This window comes from Microcaecilia unicolor, chromosome 10 (genome assembly GCF_901765095.1).
Source record: "Microcaecilia unicolor chromosome 10, aMicUni1.1, whole genome shotgun sequence".
NCBI classification, from domain to species: domain Eukaryota; kingdom Metazoa; phylum Chordata; class Amphibia; order Gymnophiona; family Siphonopidae; genus Microcaecilia; species Microcaecilia unicolor.
Window position 1 is genome coordinate 5,414,577 of NC_044040.1, and position 23,965 is coordinate 5,438,541.

The window sequence follows — 23,965 nt, forward strand, 5'->3', positions numbered from 1 at the left end:
TGAGATTCTGCATGGAATCTTGTCACTCTTTAGGAATCCAGAATCATGGTATTTGGGGGTCTACATGGAATGTTGCCATGATTTGGGTTTGTGCCAGGTACCTGTGACCTGGCTTGGCCACTCTTTGGAAAACAGGATATTGAGCTAGATGGACCATTGGTCTGACCCAGTATGGCTACTCTTATATTCTTATGGTTTAAGAATGTGGTGAGAGGGTTTCATTGATCAGTTAAAGGGGTGCAGGAACAAAAAAAAAGGTTAAGAACCCCTGCTGTATACTGTATCCTATACAGGAATTATGTTCCTCATGGTGTTACAGATCATAATCCCTGTGGGGCCGATATTCAGACCATGAGAGGCAGTCCAGCTAACTCCCATGGTTAACGATGAACCTGGAAATTCAATTCCGGGGCAATATCCGGCAACCGGCATTGAATTTACAGGTGTTTTTGGCCGCTAAAACATAGCTGGTTAAGCGGATATTCATAGAGGCCAAAGGTAGACCTGCTATTTATGCAGGTCTATCTGACCGCTAAACGTAGCTGGTCAGCCAGTGAATATTGGTGTTAACCAGCTATGTCACACAATATAACCGGTGACCAGGCTAGCCACTAAGCGCTAATATTTTGCCTAGATAACCGGCTATCTTGCACTGAATATTAGCACTTTGCCCTTCCAAGCCGGTTAAATAGTTTTAAATATTGGCTGGTTTGTTTCTAGGAAAATATGTCACAATGTTAACCTTATTTATTGGACTTCTGCTCAAATCTGATGTGTTCATAAGCCAAGCACTTTAGAAACATACACGCAACACTCTTGGCCCGTATTACACTTCCACAGGCTACAGGGCAGATTTGGAAACTGGGAGAAGGAATATTTTTAATATCACCTGGGTAGACTGAGGAATAGGAAGGAGTGGCCTAGTGGTTAGGGTGGTGGACTTTGGTCCTGGGGAACTGAGGAACTGCGTTCGATTCCCACTTCAGGCACAGGCAGCTCCTTGTGACTCTGGGCAAGTCACTTAACCCTCCATTGCCCCATGTAAGCTGCATTGAGCCTGCCATGTGTGGGAAAGCGTGGGGTACAAATGTAACAAAAAAAAACCCCTTCATTTGCAACTACCTGGCCTTTTTAAAGGGGGTGTTGATGCCCCTGTATAAGTCGTTGGTGAGGCCCCACCTGGAGTATTGTGTTCAGTTTTGGAGGCCGTATCTTGCTAAGGATGTAAAAAGAATTGAAGCGGTGCAAAGAAAAGCTACGAGAATGGTATGGGATTTGCGTTACAAGACTTATGAGGAGAGACTTGCTGAACTAAACATGTATACTCTGGAGGAAAGGAGAAACAGGGGTGATATGATACAGACGTTCAAATATTTGAAAGGTATTAATCCGCAAATGAACCTTTTCCGGAGATGGGAAGGAGGTAGAACGAGAGGACATGAAATGAGATTGAAGGGGGGCAGACTCAAGAAAAATGTCAGGAAGTATTTTTTCACGGAGAGAGTAGTGGATGCTTGGAATGCCCTCCCACGGGAGGTAGTGGAAATGAAAACGGTAACGGAATTCAAACATGCGTGGGATAAGCATAAAGGAATCCTGTGCAGAAGGAATGGATCTTCAGGAGCTTAGTCGAGATCGGGAGGCGGGGCTGGTGGTTGGGAGGCGGGGATAGTGCTGGACAGACTTATACGGTCTGTGCCAGAGCCGGTGGTTGGGAGGCAGGGATGGTGGTTGGGAGGCGGGGATAGTGCTGGGCAGACTTATACGGTCTGTGCCAGAGCCGGTGGTTGGGAGGAGGGGCAGGTGGTTGGGAGGCGGGGATAGTGCTGGGCAGACTTATACGGTCTGTGCCAGAGCCGGTGGTTGGGAGGCAGGGATGGTGGTTGGGAGGCGGGGATAGTGCTGGGCAGACTTATACGGTCTGTGCCAGAGCTGGTGGTTGGGAGGCAGGGCTGGTGGTTGGGAGGTGGGGATAGTGCTGGGCAGACTTATACGGTCTGTGCCAGAGCCGGTGGTTGGGAGGCAGGGATGGTGGTTGGGAGGCGGGGATAGTGCTGGGCAGACTTATACGGTCTGTGCCCTAAAGAGCATAGGTACAAATCAAAGTAGGGTATACACAAAAAGTAGCACACATGAGTTGTCTTGTTGGGCAGACTGGATGGACCGTGCAGGTCTTTTTCTGCCGTCATCTACTATGTTATGTTACCAGAATGAGCTCAATCATATCATGCAGAAAGACATGGGAAAACAGCTACCAGGCCCCATAATTCTCAGCTTCTAGTCAACTGCTCTAGACACCAGCAGCAAACTCTGAAATAACTACATTGTGAAGCCAAAAGCTGAAGAAATTAGAGGGGGTAACATACATGTCAGCTTAATTTACTACGGTAGGTACGTTTGGGTTAAGAGTTTAAAACCCTAAACTGCCACAGTGGAAGGGCAATCGGCAGAAAAACAACCTATCAAGCTTTGTTCAAAGAAATGGATTTGAAATGGTGTTACAGAAAAACGTGTGAAGCAAAAGCCAGTGAGATCCAGGAGGAAAGAGTCAAGAATGCTGGATGCTAGAGAAAGGATGAGGGGGAGCGAAGCTGGCAAGGAAAACATGTTGAGAGAATGAAAGGAAATAACACTGCCCGGGATGAACTCTGTGGGACGGAGTGATTGAAGGGAAAATGTCATGAGAAGTGGGAATGAATCGGAATGCAGCTGAAAAAAAAATGAAATGGAAAGGCTTAAAAAAACAAACAAGCGTTATCCAGGGAGAAAGGAAGCAATTACCGAATGGTTGGAAACGGCAGTTCCAGAGAATAGTCAGGCTGGAAGGCAGCAGAGACAGATGAGAGAATGCAGACAGAATTAGAGCGATCTGAAAATCAATTTCTCTAAAAACTGAGGGAAAATATCAACTGATGTGTAATGGCAAAATTGTTCTTGTTTGGGGGTGAGAGGTAGCATAATTAAACTGGACTAAGAAGCCCTAGTTCTCCAGAAAGATTCAAGGTTCAGTTTTATTTCTGAGTGGTTTATATCAATTTTTTTTTAAGAATTTTAAAAATGGGAAAAGGGGGAACGAAGGCAAAGTAAGATACCACTAGGACTAGGCACAAGAGGAGTGGACAAAGGAGAAAGATCGACTGGTCGATATTCAAAACCACTTAACTAGCCAAAAATGACCGCTGACCGGTTAAATCGCTTTTTCGGGGCCGTCCACTAATTTCCAGCAGTACACGATGTTGACAGCTGTCTTGTACGGCAGAGGAAAATCCGAATGGCTTAGTCTATGACATCACAGTTAATTGGAATGTTCGCAAAGCAGAGCAGAACTGTGATGTCATCACTTGTAATAATACAGTGCTACACGATATTTTCATGATGAGTAACTCCAAGGGCCATCGTCTGCCCCATAATGTGTGCTGGTCCCAGGGGTGTAGCCAGACTTCGGTGGGAGGGGGACCAGAGCCCGAGGTGAGGGGGCACATTTTAGCCCCCTCCCCCGGCGCCGCCGACTCCCCCCCCCCCGCCATTGCCGCACCCACCACCACCACCACCAACAACTTTGGGCCCCCCTGCCGGCAATCCTTTCGACCCCCCCCTTCCCGCCGCCAACCCTCCTCCGCCGCCGCTATCGCCTACCTTTGCTGGCGGGGGACCCCAGTCCCTGCCAGCCGAGGTCCAATTCTTCCCGCGCAAGGCTTCGTTCTGTTTCTGACGTCCTTTCCTTTATTCTATAAAGGAAAGAAGGCACTTGGCTACTGCTGCTGGGGTGTTGGACTTTGGGGTGCTCAAACGCCTGCATGTAAAAGTTCTCACTTTACTGCTCCCCTGCACTGATCTCTGGTGAGTAGGACCCGCGGCTGCTTGCTGCTGTGGCTGGGGGTCTTTGGAGCAGAAGGGAGATATAGGCTGCCTCAGGTAGATCCTGTGAGGGACAATGGTTCTTCAGGAAGCCTGTTCCATCTTCCCTCTCAGGCACCACCTGTGTGGCAGTCCAGATTAGAGTTGCACGGGGACAGAAATCTAACCCGTCCCCACTGGATTCTAACCTGTTCCCACCCATTCCTGCAAGAATTTAACGGTATCTATAAAAAAATTCTTCTGGTTGGCCCTCTCAGTCTCTGTTTGGGTTTGAGCCGCAGCACTGCAGGCGAGGAAGGAATGGAACTTGGACACTCTGGTGCGCACATGTAAGACTTGTCTCTGATTCGCTGGCACTATGTGCTGAGAAGTCGCCACAGGCACACGCCAGTAGGTCAGGTGACCTCTGATGCTCGTGCCTGTGTCAGAGCTGAGCCCTGCACGTCAGCCTGGGAGCAGAGAGGGTTAATGGAAAACTTTCTCCATCTGTGCTGTTGAAAGCAAGGAGGAGAAGGGACTGTCTCTTCACGTCCAATGTACAGCGCTGCGTACGTCTGGTAGCGCTATAGAAATGACAAGTAGTAGTAGTAACTTGGTACTTGGTAGATGAGAGGCTGGCACAGGTGCAACTTCCACTTCCACGGGAACCCTGCAGGAACTGCTTCCATTCCCACGGGAACCCTGCAGGAACTGCTTTCTTCCCAATGGGAACCCTGCAGGAACTGCTTCCATTCCCACGGGAACCCTGCAGGAACTGCTTCCGTCCTCACAGGAACCCTACAGCCCAGAGAGGATTCCTGCGAACCCCGTTCCCATGCAGGTCTCTAGTCCTTCTGCTCCAAGAACCCCTGGCTGAAGTTCTCCACTGACCAGTATCAAGAGGTCGGTGCTGGGGAGAAGTAGAACATGCAGTGCTGATGTTTGGGTGCTCAAAAGTGTGGCGTGCAAACGGCGGAATCCAGAAGTCATGGGCACCCAAAATGTGTTGTCAAAAAGCTCACGTACCCCTACTTACAAAAATACCCCCCCCCCCCCCCCAACAATTAACTGTCAGGTCCTAGGCCTGCACTGTATGACTGGTAATTAAACTGAACAATTGTGATCAGACCAACACCACCCCTTTCAGAGTTAACCTGAAAAATAAATGATTGGTCATCGTCTCCTAACACTGGTCTAAATGCCCCTGGTGACACGTGATAAAATTAATAAAAATTCAACAGCTAACCAATCTCAACGAATTAGAGTGACAAATAAACATCAATCATTAATATATAATAAGCAACAAAGCAAACGAGAACGCCAGATAAAAGAACGAGCAGATTGCTCATCCCTCACAAGCTCACAACCGCGTCTACTGCTCCTTATAATGCAATTATTTTGGGCAGTTATTCTGCGCTGTAACCAGATTACCGGGACGCTTTTTGAGCAGTGATTCATGAAGCAAAGCTTAAGTGTTTTGTCCCTTCCTTGAACTGAAATTGAGAAATCCTGGAATGAAATTATGATATCCACTAATACAGTTAATGTGTCTTAAGCAAGCCATGGAATACACAATTTTCATAGACCTCTTTGAATTTAATAGTAAATACTAAGTTCAGTGGTGACACTTTCTAACCAATCTATTCATTGTTACTAAGAAGGGAATATTATGTCTGCGCAACTCCTCAGGGCTCTTTCAGCTTGGAGAAAAGACGGCTGAGGGGAGATACGATAGAGGTCTATAAAATAATGAGTGGAGTGGAAGACGTGAATCGCTTGTTTACTCTTTCCAAAGATACTAGGACTAGGGGCACGCGATGAGGCTACAAAGTAGTAAATTTAAAACGAATCGGAGAAAATATTTCTTCATTTAACGTGTAAACTCTGGAATTTGTTGCTATAGAATGTAGTAAAGGCAGTTAGCTTAGCGGGGTTTAAAAAAAAAGGTTTGGATGACTTCCTAAAGGAAAACTCCATAGACCATTATGAAAATGGACTTGGGGAAACTCCACTGCTTATTTCTGGGATAAGCAGCATAAAATGTATTGTACTGTTTTGGGATCTTGCCAGGTACTTGTGACCTGGATTGGCCACTGTTGGAAACAGGATGCTGGGCTTGATGGGCCTTTGGTCTGTCCCAGTATGGCAACACTTATGTACTCATTATGTAACTCCGTATTATGTGTCTTTGTGTTATCTTCTGTGTAGATAACCTTGAGGCCTGTAACTTTGAATTCAGTAGGTCAGAAATGTGCTCAAGGCTAACTCCCCTTTCTCCAAAATAATATGTTCCACTCAAAAACCAAAAGAGAACAGATGTCCGTAAGATCTAGAAAAGTTAAGTAATGCCATACTGGGAAAAGACCAAAGGTCCATTGAGCCCAGCATCCTGTCCCCGACAGCGGCCAATCCAGGTCAAGGGCACTTGGCAAGCTACCCAAACGTACAAACATTTTATACAAGTTATTCTCGAAATTGTGGATTTTTCCCAAGTCCATTTAGTAGCAGTCTATGGACTTGTCCTTTAGGAAACCGTCCAACCCCTTTTTAAACTCTGCCAAGCTAACTGCCTTCACCACGTTCTCCAGATGATCTACACTTCATCATTGCTGTTTGTTGTGGACAATATATTAAAAGGAAAGTTTTTGCCAGGGATGAAGAGCAGATCGTTTTGATCATTATAGCTCTATAAGTCTGGTGACCTGGTGCTCTTTGAGGCTTTTCCTTCCTGTTTTCTAGATCTTATGGACATCTGTTCTCTTTAGTTTTTTGAGTGGAACATGTTATTTTGGAGTTTGTGGTTTCTGGTGTTTCCACACCTGTTTTGATTTTTGTTACTTAATTCCCCCTCCTTCCACTGGGGGGCTCTGTATCCATCTTCTCCTGACTAAGGATGTGTTCCTTTCCCAGCTGGTCTGCTGGGGAAGCTCTTCATTTCCTAGCTCTAAGCAGGATCAGCTCAAGGACATCTTGTGCCCTAGGCAAACTGTCAGTGTTGCGCTGCCACCGTCCCTCATCGATCTTGCACTGTGCACTGCAGGCTATAGTCATTCATGCTTAAACACTGGTTGGCAGGTTGCCATCATGCCAACCAACCTATAGGCAGCTAAACATGATGCCAGGGGCGTAGCCAGACTTCGCCGTGAGGGGGCACATTCCAGCCCCCCCCCTCTACCCCACCCGCCATTGCCGACTTTGCCCCCCGCCGCCGCCCCTCTCGACCTCCCGCCATCGCCTACCCCAACCCCCGCCAGCCAAGGTCCTCTTCTTCTCGCAAAAGGCTTGTACGTGCAGGACGTCAGAAACAGAAGGAAGCCTTTTGCGAGAAGAGGACCTCGGCTGGCGGGGGTTGGGGTTCCCCACCAGCAAAGGCAGGCAACGGTGGGTTGGCGGCAGGAGGGGGGTCGGGCGTGTCGTCAGCAGGGGGTCTGGGGCCCAGGCCCCCCCTGGCCCCATGTAGCTACGCCACTGCATGATGCAGCCTTGAAATAATATACGTTTAAAACAAATTTAACTTGCCAATTTCAAGATTAAGATGTTTTCCCCTCCCCCTTGAGATGAACAGCCCCCTTACTCATAGCATATGAGAACTTTAGGGGGTTTTTACTCAGGCGCGCTGGCGTTTTTAGCCCACGCCAAACGCTAAAGACACCAATGTATTCCTATGCGCGTCTTTAGCGTTTAGCGTGTGCTAAAAACACCAGCACGCCTAAGTATAAAAGACCCCCTAAGTGATATATAATATGCAGACTTGATCGTCCATCTGTCTTATGCTTTTTGTAGAACACTGACCGTAGAAGTCTGTCCGGCACTGGCCTTAGTTCCCAATTACTCCTGCCCAGCGTAACACCTCAACAACTGTCCTCTTCCTATTTAGGCATCCCCTGTGTTTATCCCACACACATTTTTGTCTCCTTCACCAGGAGGGCATTCAAGGGCATCCGTTACTCTCTCCGGGGGAAAAAGGATTTCCTGATGTTACTCCTAAGTCTTTTCACATTGAATTTCAATCAGTCAAGTTTCCGGAGAAAAACTCACTGAATTTCACTTCATCTTATAGGGGGCGTCGTTGTTTGTTCAGGTACTATGTAAATAAATCAATGGATGGACATTAAGACGGAGCTACTGGATCTTTTTTGAACTGGAATTCTTTGTTTACTATCTGAACCAGTGCAGTGACAATTAAATAAGGAGTGCAAGGCAGGGGCGTAGCCAGATTTCAGCAGGAGAGGGGTCCAGAGCCCGAGGTGGGGGGGCACATTTTAGCCCCCCCCCTGCCATTGCCAATCCCCCCGCCACCACCATCATCACCAATTTTGACCTCCCCCTGCCGACGACCCTCTCGACCCCCCTTCCGCCGCCAACCCTCCCCCTGCCGTCACCTACCTTTGCAATCCCCCGCCAGCCGAGGTCCTCTTCTTCCTTCGTTCTGTTTCTGAGTCTGCGTGCAGGACGTCAGACTCAGAAACAGAACGAAGGAAGAGGACCTCGGCTGGCGGGGGTTGGGGTCCCCCGCCAGCAAAGGTAGGCGATGGCGGGAGGGGGGGGTCGAGAGGGTCGTCGGCAGGGGGGTCCAGGGTCAAATCTACGGGAGCCCAGGCCCTCGTGGCCCCACGTAGCTATGCCCCTGGTGCAAGGAAAGCACCATTTTTTTTCTGCTGGTAGTTTTCATGCTGACACTTCCTGCCCCATCTCATTGTTCTCCCATAGTTGTCCTTTCACCAGTCTTCCATCGCTGTCAGGTAGAAACGATCGCAGCCCGGCTGCTCCTATCGATTTCTACATCTGGGCACATGAGAAAGGGTGGAGACTACTCAAAGCCTTGGCCAAGCTGAACAATGTGTCTAAAGGTTGATTTATTTCCTCATTTTAGTCTGCACTTCAGCGCAGCGTTCAAGCCAAGTTAACAAATCCCACAATGTTATACAATCAAAATGCAGCCACCCTTCCCACGGATAAAATTCACTGTCCTTCAGTCCTCCGACTTTACCCCACCACGCTCCTGTCCTTTTCATTACACCCACCTAAATAACTACTTTTACGTCTTTTGTCCTGAATGCCAGACCATTTCTTTCCCACGGGACACAGATGCTTTCATCCTGACACGTTGAAGTTGTGTTCGATCCAGTGCAATTAGCTGTGAACATCCTAAAGTGTTCTTCCAGAAACATCCGCAGTTATAGATTATGTAAATAATCAAAAGCTGTCCTAAATTAAGCCACTTAGCTAAGCGGACACCGGCCTGAATCAGGCCCGCACCCGATTAACAATTTTTACTTTTTAAAACCCTCTTGATTCCCCTCCCAGCCTCTCAAATAGCCCCAACTCCCTTCTATCCCCTTTTCTCCAGGCTGTGATGCTCCAAGCACCTCCACTACCCCCCCTCCCCCCGAGCAAGCCCTCCACCTCCGACCCCCCGATGTCTTGGTAGGCCAGTAGCGTACCAAAGGCAGGTCTTGGGGGGGGGTGATCCGCCCTGGGTGCAGGCAGCAAGGGGGTGGGTGGAGCAGGCGCGCGGCTGTCGGCTCTGCCACTCCCCTGCCCCCGCTAACGTTACTTCCTGTTCCGGGGCAGGGGATCAGTGGATCCGACAGCTACGTGCCTGCTCCTCACACCCCCTTGCTGGGAAGAAAGTTTTAGTGATGCGCTTTGGGGGGGTGTGATGCGCTTCAGCAGCGGTTATGTGCCAGAGGGAGGCGCAGAGGTGACCCGCCCCAGGTGGCGAACAGGCTAGGAACACCACTGAGTAAGCCACTCTGGGTCTAACAGTCTCTCTGGTGGTCCAAAGGTTGCGGCAGCCACAAAGGGCAGGAGTTGAGTGGGTTCCTGTCCTGCCTCGAATGAGCCTCCACTGAACAACCAGGGACAGAGGTAGGCCCAAGGGGTGCCTACTTAGATATTGGAAGTCCAGGGGAGGAGGGGGCTCATTTGGGGGGAGGGGCTTGGAGCTTGGAGCATCATGGCCTGGGGGCAATGGTGTTAGGAGGGAGGGGGGCTATTTGAGAGACCTGGATGGGGATCGAGAGGGTTTTAAAAAGTAAATATAGTTATGTAGGTGCTGGACCAACGCTCAGCCAGGACCCGCATAAATTTGTTATGTGGGCCCTGGCTGAATATTGATTGTGACCCACATAAGCTCCAGTGGCCAGGGATGTTACAGTGCTGGTACCCGCACATGGCCTGGCTCCGAATATCCAAGGCTTAATCTAGCCAGCAACAGTCAACATTGGAAAAAACGCTGACCAGGTGGGGTAGGAGTTTAGCTACTTCAATTATAATCAGTAACCGAGTTCTACCTATAATATAATATAAAACTAGCCCGGTAAACTATAAAATATAAAATGATATAAAAAAGTTTTATTCAAAATGCAAATGTATCAAAAAAATAATAAAAAACAAACTTTATTCATGCAATAATATATTACAAATATTTATTTATTTATTTGTTGCATTTGTACCCCACATTTTCCCACCTTTTTGCAGGCTCAATGTGTATAGTGAATATGCTCAGAAAAGCATGAAGTGCTTTCAGAAATAAATCATTTTCTTGGTAACTGTTTTCAATCATTGCACATTCCAGCCCCAGATGTCAGAATACAAGCCAAAAAAATCTACAATTGTCCAAATCCATAGAAATATAACATTCACTTATCTTAATCAGATGTTCACATCCTCTGACTTCTTCTGAAGACCAAGAAACATGTGTCCGTAAAGTTCGGCAATTGATGTGAAAATCAGTACGCCAAATGCCCCGACAGAGATCTGCGTTTGACCCCAACAGGCTTCCTCAAGGGGAGATAAAAAATATATACTTGGCAAAAAAACGAAAGAAAAAAATTAACCAAAAAAATACCATGACTCACTGGTGTGGAACCCACCCCCCCCCCCCCCCCACACACACACACACACACACTCTCTATATCAACCGACAGAAGACACCACCAGCCATTGTTTAAAAAAATGGAAGGAGGGAGATTAGGAAATGGGGAACAGTTGATATTATTACAGTGGTGGAAATAAGTATTTGATCCCTTGCTGATTTTGTAAGTTTGCCCACTGACAAAGACATGAGCAGCCCATAATTGAAGGGTAGGTTATTGGTAACAGTGAGAGATAGCACATCACAAATTAAATCCGGAAAATCACATTGTGGAAAGTATATGAATTTATTTGCATTCTGCAGAGGGAAATAAGTATTTAATCCCTCTGGCAAACAAGACCTAATACTTGGTGGCAAAACCCTTGTTGGCAAGCACAGCGGTCAGACGTCTTCTGTAGTTGATGATGAGGTTTGCACACATGTCAGGAGGAATTTTGGTCCACTCCTCTTTGCAGATCATCTCTAAATCATTAAGAGTTCTGGGCTGTCGCTTGGCAACTCGCAGCTTCAGCTCCCTCCATAAGTTTTCAATGGGATTAAGGTCTGGTGACTGGCTAGGCCACTCCATGACCCTAATGTGCTTCTTCCTGAGCCACTCCTTTGTTGCCTTGGCTGTATGTTTTGGGTCATTGTCGTGCTGGAAGACCCAGCCACGACCCATTTTTAAGGCCCTGGCGGAGGGAAGGAGGTTGTCACTCAGAATTGTACGGTACATGGCCCCATCCATTCTCCCATTGATGCGGTGAAGTAGTCCTGTGCCCTTAGCAGAGAAACACCCCCAAAACATAACATTTCCACCTCCATGCTTGACAGTGGGGACGGTGTTCTTTGGGTCATAGGCAGCATTTCTCTTCCTCCAAACACGGCGAGTTGAGTTCATGCCAAAGAGCTCAATTTTTGTCTCATCTGACCACAGCACCTTCTCCCAATCACTCTCGGCATCATCCAGGTGTTCACTGGCAAACTTCAGACGGGCCGTCACATGTGCCTTCCGGAGCAGGGGGACCTTGCGGGCACTGCAGGATTGCAATCCGTTATGTCGTAATGTGTTACCAATGGTTTTCGTGGTGACAGTGGTCCCAGCTGCCTTGAGATCATTGACAAGTTCCCCTCTTGTAGTTGTAGGCTGATTTCTAACCTTCCTCATGATCAAGGATACCCCACGAGGTGAGATTTTGCGTGGAGCCCCAGATCTTTGTCGATTGACAGTCATTTTGTACTTCTTCCATTTTCTTACTATGGCACCAACAGTTGTCTCCTTCTCGCCCAGCGTCTTACTGATGGTTTTGTAGCCCATTCCAGCCTTGTGCAGGTGTATGATCTTGTCCCTGACATCCTTAGACAGCTCCTTGCTCTTGGCCATTTTGTAGAGGTTAGAGTCTGACTGATTCACTGAGTCTGTGGACAGGTGTCTTTCATACAGGTGACCATTGCCGACAGCTGTCTGTCATGCAGGTAACGAGTTGATTTGGAGCATCTACCTGGTCTGTAGGGGCCAGATCTCTTACTGGTTGGTGGGGGATCAAATACTTATTTCCCTCTGCAGAATGCAAATAAATTCATATACTTTCCACAATGTGATTTTCCGGATTTAATTTGTGATGTGCTATCTCTCACTGTTACCAATAACCTACCCTTCAATTATGTGCTGCTCATGTCTTTGTCAGTGGGCAAACTTACAAAATCAGCAAGGGATCAAATACTTATTTCCACCACTGTATATACTTTTGTTTTTCACGGAGAGAGTGGTGGAATGCCGTCCCGCGGGAGGTGGTGGAGATGAAAACGGTAACGGAATTCAAACATGCATGGGATAAACATAAAGGAATCCTGTTCAGAAGGGATGGATCCTCAGAAGCTTAGCCGAGATTGGGTGGCAGAGCTGGTGGGGGGGGGGGGCTACTGCTGGGCAAGACTTCTACGGTCTGTGCCCTGAAAATGGCAGATACAAATCAAGGTCAGGTATACACAAGAAGTAGCACATATGAGTTTATCTTGTTGGGCAGACGGGATGGACCGTACAGGTCTTGTTCTGCCGTCATCTACAATGTGAGTATGTTAATTTGGATAATATCATCGTGTTATTGTAATTGATTATGTCTTTTACTTTGTCCACCTTCATAATTGTACCTTAAAATTGATAGGTGGGGGTGGGGGGTGGGAGGAAGCTGGATTGTATGTCTATAAGATTGAACGACTCACTGGTTTGCTCACACTGTAACTTTTCTATTTCGTTCAATAAAATTGTTGAAACATAAAAGTATGGAAGCAGCAGTGACGGAATGACATCATGCCTCGGACCTATCCTAGTCCTGCCCATTCAACTTCCACGTTCAATCCCGCCGGGGCAACTGTCTTCCACGTAAAAATCAGTTTCCGTTCAGTGATTCCCAAACCTGGTCCTGGGGGTTCCCCAGCCAGTCAGGTTTTCAGCATATCCACAATGAATATTCATAACAGATTTTCGTGCACTACCTTACTGCATATTAATCTCTCTTATGAATATTCATTATAGATATCCTGAAAACCTGACTGGCTGGGGGGCGCCTCCAGGACCAGGACCAGGTTTGGGAACCACTGCCTTGACAACTACTGCAAAACATCCCCACCCTCATTCTGAAAGTCACCTTTCTATAACTGTCTGCTTAGACCTTATTTCTCATCCTTGATCTTTTTGTAACACCAACTGTATCTTTCTACCCTGGAATGGCGATGCCATAACAGGTCTCTGTAAGCCACATTGAGCCTACAAATAGGTGGGAAAATGTGGGATACAAATGCAATAAATAAATAGCACCACAAAATGTGTATCATCCACTTGGTGACGCTCGGTGTACCAATGTTGTGTTTGAGTCATTGTTGTCGCTCCCTAGAGGCTAGTACTGGTACTGCAGGCTCCCAGCCTGACGTGGTCCAGTGAGCAAAAGCTAAGCCTTGGAATGAATAGAGTGAGCCACTTGGCCAATTCCCACATGCCAGGTTAACATTCTTATGGCTCTGTTTACTAAGACGAGTTAGCGCGCGCGTTAACCATGTAGGCACCTATACAGATATTATAGGTGCCTACACGGTTAATGTACGTAACATAGTAACATAGTAGATGACGTCAGAAAAAGACCTGCATGGTCCATCTAGTCTGCCCAAAAAGATAAACTCATATGTGCTACTTCTTGTGTATACCTGACCTTGATTTGTATCTGCCATTTTCAGGACACAGACCGAAGAAGTCTGCCCAGCACTATCCCCACCTCCCAACCACCAGCCCTGCCTCCCACCACCGGCTCTGGCACAGACCATATAAGTCTGCCCAGCACTATCCCCGCCTCCCAACCACCAGCCCCGCCTCCCACCACCGGCTCTGGCACAGACTGTATAAGTCTCCCCAGCACTATCCCTGCCTCCCACCACCGGCTCTGGCACAGACCGTATAACTCTGCCCAGCACTATCCCCACCTCTCAACAACCAGCCCTGCCTCTCAACCACTAGCTCTGGCACAGACCATATAAGTCTCCCCAGCACTATCCCCACCTCCCAACCACCAGCCCCGCCTCCCACCACCGGCTCTGGCACAGACCGTATAAGTCTGCCCAGCACTATCCCCACCTCCCAACCACCAGCCCCGCCTCCCACCACTGGCTCTGGCACAGACCATATAAGTCTGCCCAGCACTATCCCCGCCTCCCAACCACCAGCCCCACCTCCCACCACGGGCTCTGGCACAGACCGTATAAGTCTCCCCAGCACTATCCCTGCCTCCCACCACCGGCTCTGGCACAGACCGTATAACTCTGCCCAGCACTATCCCCACCTCTCAACCACCAGCCCTGCCTCTCAACCACTAGCTCTGGCACAGACCATATAAGTCTCCCCAGCACTATCCCCACCTCCCAACCACCAGCCCCGCCTCCCACCACCGGCTCTGGCACAGACCGTATAAGTCTGCCCAGCACTATCCCCGCCTCCCAACCACCAGCCCCGCCTCCCACCACCGGCTCTGGCACAGACCGTATAAGTCTGCCCAGCACTGTCCCTGCCTCCCAACCACCAGCCCCACCTCCCGCCACCGGCTCTGGCACAGACCATATAAGTCTGCCCAGCACTATCCCCGCCTCCCAACCACCAGCCCCGCCTCCAAATCTTGGCTAAGGATTCCTTTATGTTTATCCCACGCATGCTTGAATTCCGCTACCGTTTTCATCTCGCGGTTAACGTACGTACATGTTTAACGTGCGTTTAGGACGCTAATGCGCCTGTAACGCAGCTTAGTAAACAGGACCCTTAGTGCAACGTCTTTGTTTCAGCACTAGTTACTTTTCCTGATAGTCTTAAGTTTCTTAATAGTTTGATATTTCGCCCTATGGTAAGACCTTCAAGGTGGTTTACAAATTGGTGTAGTTAGAGAAAAGAAAGGAGACAAGAGGGTAGGGGAGGAACAGCATTAATTAAAAGGAAAGGGGATCTAGAGAGGGAGGGAATAAAAAGAAGGTTGATGAGCTTTTGAAATTGCTGACGACGTAAAATTACTCCCAAGTTCTCTGGTGATTGATTAGGCCACACACATCTGCACGCTTGATATTGCCTGTGCGACTCATTTTCAGGACTCTTTTGCTCCTACCCTACATTTTGGGATGTGAGAAAGCTCCGGGAAGTGTGTCATCGAGATGTGACTGTCTGTGTGGCTGCTGGAAGAAACTTGCTGAACGCGCCCCGGCACAGCAGTGAACCACGACACTTAGCCTGTCTTTCCGCATCCTTCATCTGCTGCAGTCAGACTCCGATTGCTGTGAGAGTAGCCTGGTCTGTTCCTCCCCTGGGATCCTTTCTTTTGAAATTAGAGATGTGGGATGCCGGCGTTTTCTGTCCTCTGCAGACTTCCTCTAATTTAGTCGCTGGAGACAGGAAAAGATGAAGAAGAAATAGTGCACAGGCCTCAATTTATGGAATAAGAAAGAAGCTGTAATTTACTTGCGACATTCTTGGTTGTATACATTCCTAGAAAGTTGGTGGTTTTTTTCACACAGTGCAAAATTAAGCTGTGGAATCTGTTGCCGCAGGAGGTGGTCAAGGCAGCCAACCTAGCAGGGCTCAGAAAAAGTGTCGCTAGTTCTCCAGTTAGTGGGATTGAGGGTGACCCCTGCTGTGAGTCTGTAGCTAAGCACTTACCCCCCCCCCCCCCCCAAATATTCAAAACCATTTAACCGGCAAGGAACGGCATCTTCCGGTTAAATTACACTTAACCGGCTATCCGGCGATATTCAGCGGGAGATAATCGGCTATCCCCACTGAATATTCCCCGATTAACACCTACAACATAACCACTTATATCGCTTGCCATAGCTGGCTGTCCTCGAGTATTCAATTCATACCCAGCTATTGTAAGCAGCCACATTGGGCCGCTTAAATAACTGGTATATCTTTAGCCGGTTTAAAGTTAACTGGCTATCTTTGAATATCGACTTAGCTAGTTATCTTTAAACCAGCTAAAAATAAACCAGATAGTCAATGCCGGTCACCAGAAATGGCCCAACATTGAATATCCGACCAGCTGGAGTTAGCCTGGCTCCCTTCCATGGTCTGAATATCAGCCCGAAACAGTCTCAACCACAATCTCTTCCCATGCACACATAACAAAGAAAAAGGGATCCCCAGTGGTTGAGTGAAAATCACCTGGAAAGTGTCAGGTTAAGTGTAGAATGCTGGGCGAAAGAGAGGACCAACCACGAAAAGGAAGGAACACTCAATCCCCACGCAAGTCAACCAGGCAGAGAGTAGGGTAGACTGGCTCTTTCCAAACAACAAGGGAAACGTATGCACGGTAAATGGCCTTTATTGAAAAACACCAAGCGGCTCGACACAGCTGCTGTGTTTCAGCACCTAGGTGCCTGCCTCAGGAGTCTTGTGGTGTATTGGGATGATATTTCTAAAGTCTAATACAAAGAGTAACATAGTAAATGATGCCAGATAAAGACCTGTACGGTCCATGCAGTCTGCCCAACAAGATAAACTCATTTTACATGGTATATGATACTTTATACCTGAGTTTGATTTGTCCTTGCCATTCTCAGGGCACAGACCGTAGAAGTCTGCCCAGCACTGTTCTTGTACTAAACGTTCTGAAGATTCTGGAATCCTAAAGAGTTACAAGATTCCGGAATCCCAATTAGTAGCAACATTCCATTTAGAACCCCAAAGAGTAACATAGTAAATGACGGCAGATAAAGACCTTACAGTCCATGCAGTCTGCCCAACAAGATAAACTCATTTTACATGGTATGTGATACTTTATACCCGAGTTTGATTTGTCCTTGCCATTCTCAGGGCACAGACCGTAGAAGTCTGCCCAGCACTGTTCTTGTACTAAACGTTCTGAAGATTCTGGAATCCTAAAGAGTTACAAGATTCCGGAATCCCAATTAGTAGCAACATTCCATTTAGAACCCCAAAGAGTAACATAGTAAATGACGGCAGATAAAGACCTTACAGTCCATGCAGTCTGCCCAACAAGATAAACTCATTTTACATGGTATATGATACTTTATACCTGAGTTTGATTTGTCCTTGCCATTCTCAGGGCACAGACCGTAGAAGTCTGCCCAGCACTGTTCTTGTACTAAACGTTCTGAAGATTCTGGAATCCTAAAGAGTTACAAGATTCCGGAATCCCAATTAGTAGCAACATTCCATTTAGAACCCCAAAGAGTAACATAGTAAATGATGGCAGATAAAGACCTTACAGTCCATGCAGTCTGCCCAACAAGATAAACTCATTTTACATGGTATGTGATACTTTATACCCGAGTTTGATTTGTCCTTGCCATTCTCAGGGCACAGAAGTCTGCCCAGTATTGTTCTTGTACTAACCAAATGCCATTGTTTTGTAGTTCTAGCACAAAAAAACAGAGCTCAAAGTAATGTTGTAGTCCAGAGTCCAAAACGATACTTCTAAAAACCACCGTGGTAGTCTGAAATGTAGGATGCTGCCATTGGGCTTTTATGTGGTGTGAGGCATTACGATGACGTCACACTTTTGCTGATGGATAGCAAAAGAAAGGGTTCAAGAGTACACAAACAGCAAAAGAAAAAAGCCTGAGGTAGGCGTCGTTAACGCTGAAACACGGCCCGTGTCGGGTTTTTATGAATAAAGGCTCTCGATTCTTCCAGTCTTGAAGGCCTTGGTATGTCTTTTTTCTTTTACACCTTTGTTGATACAGTAACATCGGTTACCCTTCCAGTTAAGAAGGCAGTTTAAAATTCTTTTGTTTTTTATTTTATTAATTAAAAAAAAAATTTAACCCACACTATCTTACAATTCTAGGTGGTTTAACAATAAAAACATACACAGCAAAATATACAAACTCTTCATAAAATAAAAAATAAACCAGCCGATATTCAAAGCGAGTTAACAAGCTGGGAATGTCCACCGACCGGGTAACTCGCTTGGATGCGGCTTCTCCAGTCACTTCCAGAAGCAACTTAACCTGTTAATGGTGCTAAAAATGACCGGTTAGCACCGAAGTGGAAGCCGGCTGTCCGGAGGCATTACCGGCCATGTTTAGCTCATAAATGGGCCCACAGAAAGAGCTGTCCTATTTTTATACACTAGCCCATGACCCGTTAAGTCTGAATATTGACGACTGGGCATTTACTAGTCGGCTTTTTTTAAAAACGGACTGGGTTGAGAACCCCTGCTCAGGTGCATAAACTGCAGAATCAATATTTTGTGCAGGGATTGTACTGGGACCCGGAGGGAACGCTATGCCATGCTATGCTATGCCGTGGGAGGTGGTGGAAATGAAAACGGTAACAGAATTCAAACATTCGTGGGATAAACATAAAGGAATCCTGTTCAGAAGGAATGGATCCTAAGGAGCTTAGCCGAGATTGGGTGGCAGAGCCGGTGGCGGGAGGTGGGGATGGTGCTGGGCACACTTATACGGTCTGTGTCAGAGCCGGTGGTGGGAGGCGGGGCTGTTGGTTGGGAGGCGGGGATAGTGCTGGGCAGACTTATACGGTCTGTGCCAGAGCTGGTGGTGGGAGGCGGGGCTGTTGGTTGGGAGGCGGGGATAGTGCTGGGCAGACTTATACGGTCTGTGTCAGAGCCGGTGGTGGGAGGCGGGGCTGTTGATTGGGAGGCGGGGATAGTGCTGGGCAGACTTACACGGTCTGTGCCAGAGCCGGTGGTGGGAGGCGGGGCTGGTGGTTGGGAGGCAGGGATAGTGCTGGGCAGACTTATACGGTCTGTGCCAGAGCCGGTGGTGGGAGGCGGGGCTGGTGGTTGGGAGGCGGGGATAGTGCTGGGCAGACTTATACAGTCTGTGCCCTGAAAAGGACAGGTACAAATCAAGGTATGGAATACACAAAAAGTAGCACATATGAGTTTATCTTGTTGGGCAGACTGGATGGACAGGGCAGATCTTTTTCTGCCGTCATCTACTATGTTGCTATGTTACTATGTACAGTGGGGGAAATAAGTATTTGATCCCTTGCTGATTTTGTAAGTTTGCCCACTGACAAAGACATGAGCAGCCCATAATTGAAGGGTAGGTTATTGGTAACAGTGAGAGATAGCACATCACAAATTAAATCCGGAAAATCACATTGTGGAAAGTATATGAATTTATTTGCATTCTGCAGAGGGAAATAAGTATTTAATCCCTCTGGCAAACAAGACCTAATACTTGGTGGCAAAACCCTTGTTGGCAAGCACAGCGGTCAGACGTCTTCTGTAGTTGATGATGAGGTTTGCACACATGTCAGGAGGAATTTTGGTCCACTCCTCTTTGCAGATCATCTCTAAATCATTAAGAGTTCTGGGCTGTCGCTTGGCAACTCGCAGCTTCAGCTCCCTCCATAAGTTTTCAATGGGATTAAGGTCTGGTGACTGGCTAGGCCACTCCATGACCCTAATGTGCTTCTTCCTGAGCCACTCCTTTGTTGCCTTGGCTGTATGTTTTGGGTCATTGTCGTGCTGGAAGACCCAGCCACGACCCATTTTTAAGGCCCTGGCGGAGGGAAGGAGGTTGTCACTCAGAATTGTACGGTACATGGCCCCATCCATTCTCCCATTGATGCGGTGAAGTAGTCCTGTGCCCTTAGCAGAGAAACACCCCCAAAACATAACATTTCCACCTCCATGCTTGACAGTGGGGACGGTGTTCTTTGGGTCATAGGCAGCATTTCTCTTCCTCCAAACACGGCGAGTTGAGTTCATGCCAAAGAGCTCAATTTTTGTCTCATCTGACCATAGCACCTTCTCCCAATCACTCTCGGCATCATCCAGGTGTTCACTGGCAAACTTCAGACGGGCCGTCACATGTGCCTTCCGGAGCAGGGGGACCTTGCGGGCACTGCAGGATTGCAATCTGTTATGTCGTAATGTGTTACCAATGGTTTTCGTGGTGACAGTGGTCCCAGCTGCCTTGAGATCATTGACAAGTTCCCCCCTTGTAGTTGTAGGCTGATTTCTAACCTTCCTCATGATCAAGGATACCCCACGAGGTGAGATTTTGCGTGGAGCCCCAGATCTTTGTCGATTGACAGTCATTTTGTACTTCTTCCATTTTCTTACTATGGCACCAACAGTTGTCTCCTTCTCGCCCAGCGTCTTACTGATGGTTTTGTAGCCCATTCCAGCCTTGTGCAGGTGTATGATCTTGTCCCTGACATCCTTAGACAGCTCCTTGCTCTTGGCCATTTTGTAGAGGTTAGAGTCTGACTGATTCACTGAGTCTGTGGACAGGTGTCTTTCATACAGGTGACCATTGCCGACAGCTGTCTGTCATGCAGGTAACGAGTTGATTTGGAGCATCTACCTGGTCTGTAGGGGCCAGATCTCTTACTGGTTGGTGGGGGATCAAATACTTATTTCCCTCTGCAGAATGCAAATAAATTCATATACTTTCCACAATGTGATTTTCCGGATTTAATTTGTGATGTGCTATCTCTCACTGTTACCAATAACCTACCCTTCAATTATGGGCTGCTCATGTCTTTGTCAGTGGGCAAACTTACAAAATCAGCAAGGGATCAAATACTTATTTCCCCCACTGTATGTGATATTTACCCTACATTTCACAGCTCCAGCACATTCCTCTTAATCCCACATTCAGCAGTGTGATCCCCTCAGCCCCCTCCCTTTTTTAAATTTGCAGTCCGGTTTTAGAACCAGCTCTAGTACAGAGTCAGCGTTAGCCTCCCTTCAAAGCAAAGTATCTAAAAACCTAGATGAAGATTATATTGCATCGGCAGTATCGTTAGATCTGTCTTCAGTTTTTGATGTAATTGATCACGATCTCCTACTGCAGCATCTTGTGGATGTCGGGTTATCTGGTAACTGTCATCAAATGGTTGGCTTCATTTCTCCAAGATCGATCATATAGAGTTCTTAGTGCTGACTTTCAGTTGCACTCGTATGCTTTGTCTTGCGGAGTCTCACTAGGCTCAATACTTTCCCCAGTTCTCTTTAACATCTATTTGAGCCCTCTGGCAGAGGAGGACTGACCAGTGATCTGGGCTTCTGGGCAATAAGAATCATTGCCCCCCCCCCCCCCCCAGATCCTGCTATCTCCCTCTCCCCCTGCCTTTAAGCTGCCAGTGCCCAACTTAGATATCTCTCCCTTTCTCCTTTCTATCTCCCCCTCTCAATCTCTCTCGAACTCCCCCCTCCACCCCTCGCAATCCGGTAGCTCCCCATGGTTTACCTTTCAACTTGTTTCTTTCGCATACCAGCAGGCAGCGTTTCAGAGAAAGTTGCCTGTGCCGTCCCCGGAGTCTCCTCTCTGCGTCCCCGGCCCCCATGATATAACTTCCTGTTTCTGCAGGGTTGCGGCAAAGAGGAGACTCCGGGGTCGGCACAGGCAACTTTCTCTGAAACTGTATGTTACTGCAATGTAACATCACTACCATTGGAGATCTGGATCCAGCATTACCTTTCCAGCCTTTCAGGGATCTACCCTGAAAGAAATCACCAGCCGCGAGCAGACAGCGTCCTACCCTTGAGCCCGGTTTGCAGCGAGACTCCCCAATCTCAGCCCGCAGTTCAGCTCCTCTGTTGGCAATGACCCTGATCTTGCTCTACTGTCAGGGTTGGCTCAACAGGTACCCCTCTTCTCTTTCCACCGGGTCACTTGGTGGGGGTATAGAATTCTTAAGCACAGGGAGCCAGATGCACAAAACCTAACGAGCCCACAACTTGCGTTTTAAACTGGTTCCAGGCAGTTTAAAACGCAAGTAGTTTACCAGGGGCATGCACCAAGGGCATTTTTCCTGTCACGGTAGCAGGCAACGAAAATGGAATGCAAATTATCCAAAGGCTATTATAATGAGATGCACTACCGTTTTTCCGATACCCTTACCGTGGAAACCCTAACGTGAGGTCTGCACCTCTCGTTAGGGCTCCTGTGAGGGAATCGGAAAGGAAAAGGGCCCCAAAAAAAGGTAAAAAAGAAAAAAAAAGCAGTGAGCGCACGTGAGGGGCATCCTTTATGGACGTACTCTGCCTGCGCTTGTGAGGGACGTCTTTTTTTTTTTTTTTTTAGTTTTGTCTCCCCTGCGCTGCTCACCTTCTGTAGCAGTGAGGAGAAGGGATTAGGGAATCGGAGACCTGCGAGTTGATCCGGAGTTCAGGACGTCCCTTTCCATTATGCTCCTCTTCCAGGTCTCTTCAGCCAATCAGAGTGCGTGTAGCTGACACCAGCAAGCTAGATGCGCTTTGATTGGCTGAAGAGACCCAAGAAGAGGAGCATAACCGAATGGGACGTCCCGATTCTCCGACTGGCTACCGAGGTAATGGTGAATGTAACGGAGCTACAACGAGTAGCTCATTTGCATTCCCCTTCCTTAGTGAATTCCCGTTCCCTACCGATTCGCTATGGAATCGGTAGGGAACAGGAATTACCGACGACTTTAGTGCATCTTCCTCAGGGTACCAAGGACAAATTCTACAGTCTTTACTTCCCTTATATATGTTAATTACCAGCTCCACCCCCACACCAAGATTCCGCAAATCAGGTTACTCTCAAATGCTAGATGGACTCATGACTTTCTCTGCTGGGCTTCTCCCACCCAGGGCTCCATTCATAGCTCCGAATTTAGAAATAAAGAGACAACAGACACTGCAAAAATATGGCAGCTCCTTTGCTGTGTTCTGGTAGACGTTGTGATCAGGTTACACCACTCTTGAAAAAAACTACACTGGTTACCTGTATGTTCGAAAATTCATTTTAAAATCCTTACCTTGATACTCTTAAAGCAATTCATACAGGCCTCCCAGACTAGCTGGCAAAATTAACTCTTAGTTATACACCGTCTCGTTGTCTGCATTCTTTGAACGTTCATAGATTTGGCCTAACCAGTCCAAGACAAGTTTATTGGGAATTCATTCGAAAGAGCGCCTTCTGTTTTGCGACTCCTTTCCGCTGGACTAATCTTCCCTTGAATGTTAGGTCAGAACCTCCACTGAAAACATTTTAAAGACTTATCTTTTCACTAGATCCTTTTCTTAGTTTATTGCTGAGGTGGTGGGTGGCCCATGTGGTTTATTGTGCAGCAGTGTGACGACTGTTCTTTCCTTTAAATCAATGGCGTTCCTTTCCTACTATTGATCGTATTTTTTTTTATTGTACATCGCTTTGATTTATGTGTTTAAAAAGGCAATCCATCAAATTTTTAATAAACATTCACTAGATGTTCACCCGCAAAACAAGACGCTGGCAGAAAAGTTTACTAACATTTTATTCCTTCTTATACCATGTTCTGAATCCTCGACGTTAGAAAACCAGGTGTTGAGCCTTTGGGTCTTGTGAGCTTTAATAACACCTTCTTTACTGCTGGATTTAAATGAACAGTACGCTGGTGTCCACGCATTTGCATGGTTTTTCCTGAGTGCTAAACTCTTCTGTGATGAGGCGGCCATCTCCGCACACAAACCGTGCAGAACCCGATGCTAAGCTTCCCATGCGTTTTTACATTGGTCCCTAAGGCGGTAAGCCCATTGTGGGCTGGCTATGCAGGAAGTACCACTGAGCTACCGCAGCAGCCCGGCGGTACTTCCCACCCCTAGTGTGCCGTCATTCCTAGGGATACAAAAATGTATTTATTTTTGTAGTGCCGGAGTGTACCCAGCGGTATTCGAGCAGTGCCACACGCTGCCCAGTTACCGCTGGGTTAACGCGGGAGCCCTTCGCGGTAAGGGCTCCCCCCCCCCCCCACCCCACTGAAATGGCCATGTGGCAAGTGCTTTACTTGCC

General features: G+C 47.6%; 1 protein-coding gene across 2 annotated transcripts in view; it reads left to right on the forward strand.

Moving 5' to 3' along the window:
- The window catches only part of FRMD4A (FERM domain containing 4A), a 362,260-nt gene that overhangs the window by 119,388 nt on the left and 218,907 nt on the right, over nucleotides 1–23,965 (forward strand). The window lies entirely within an intron of this gene.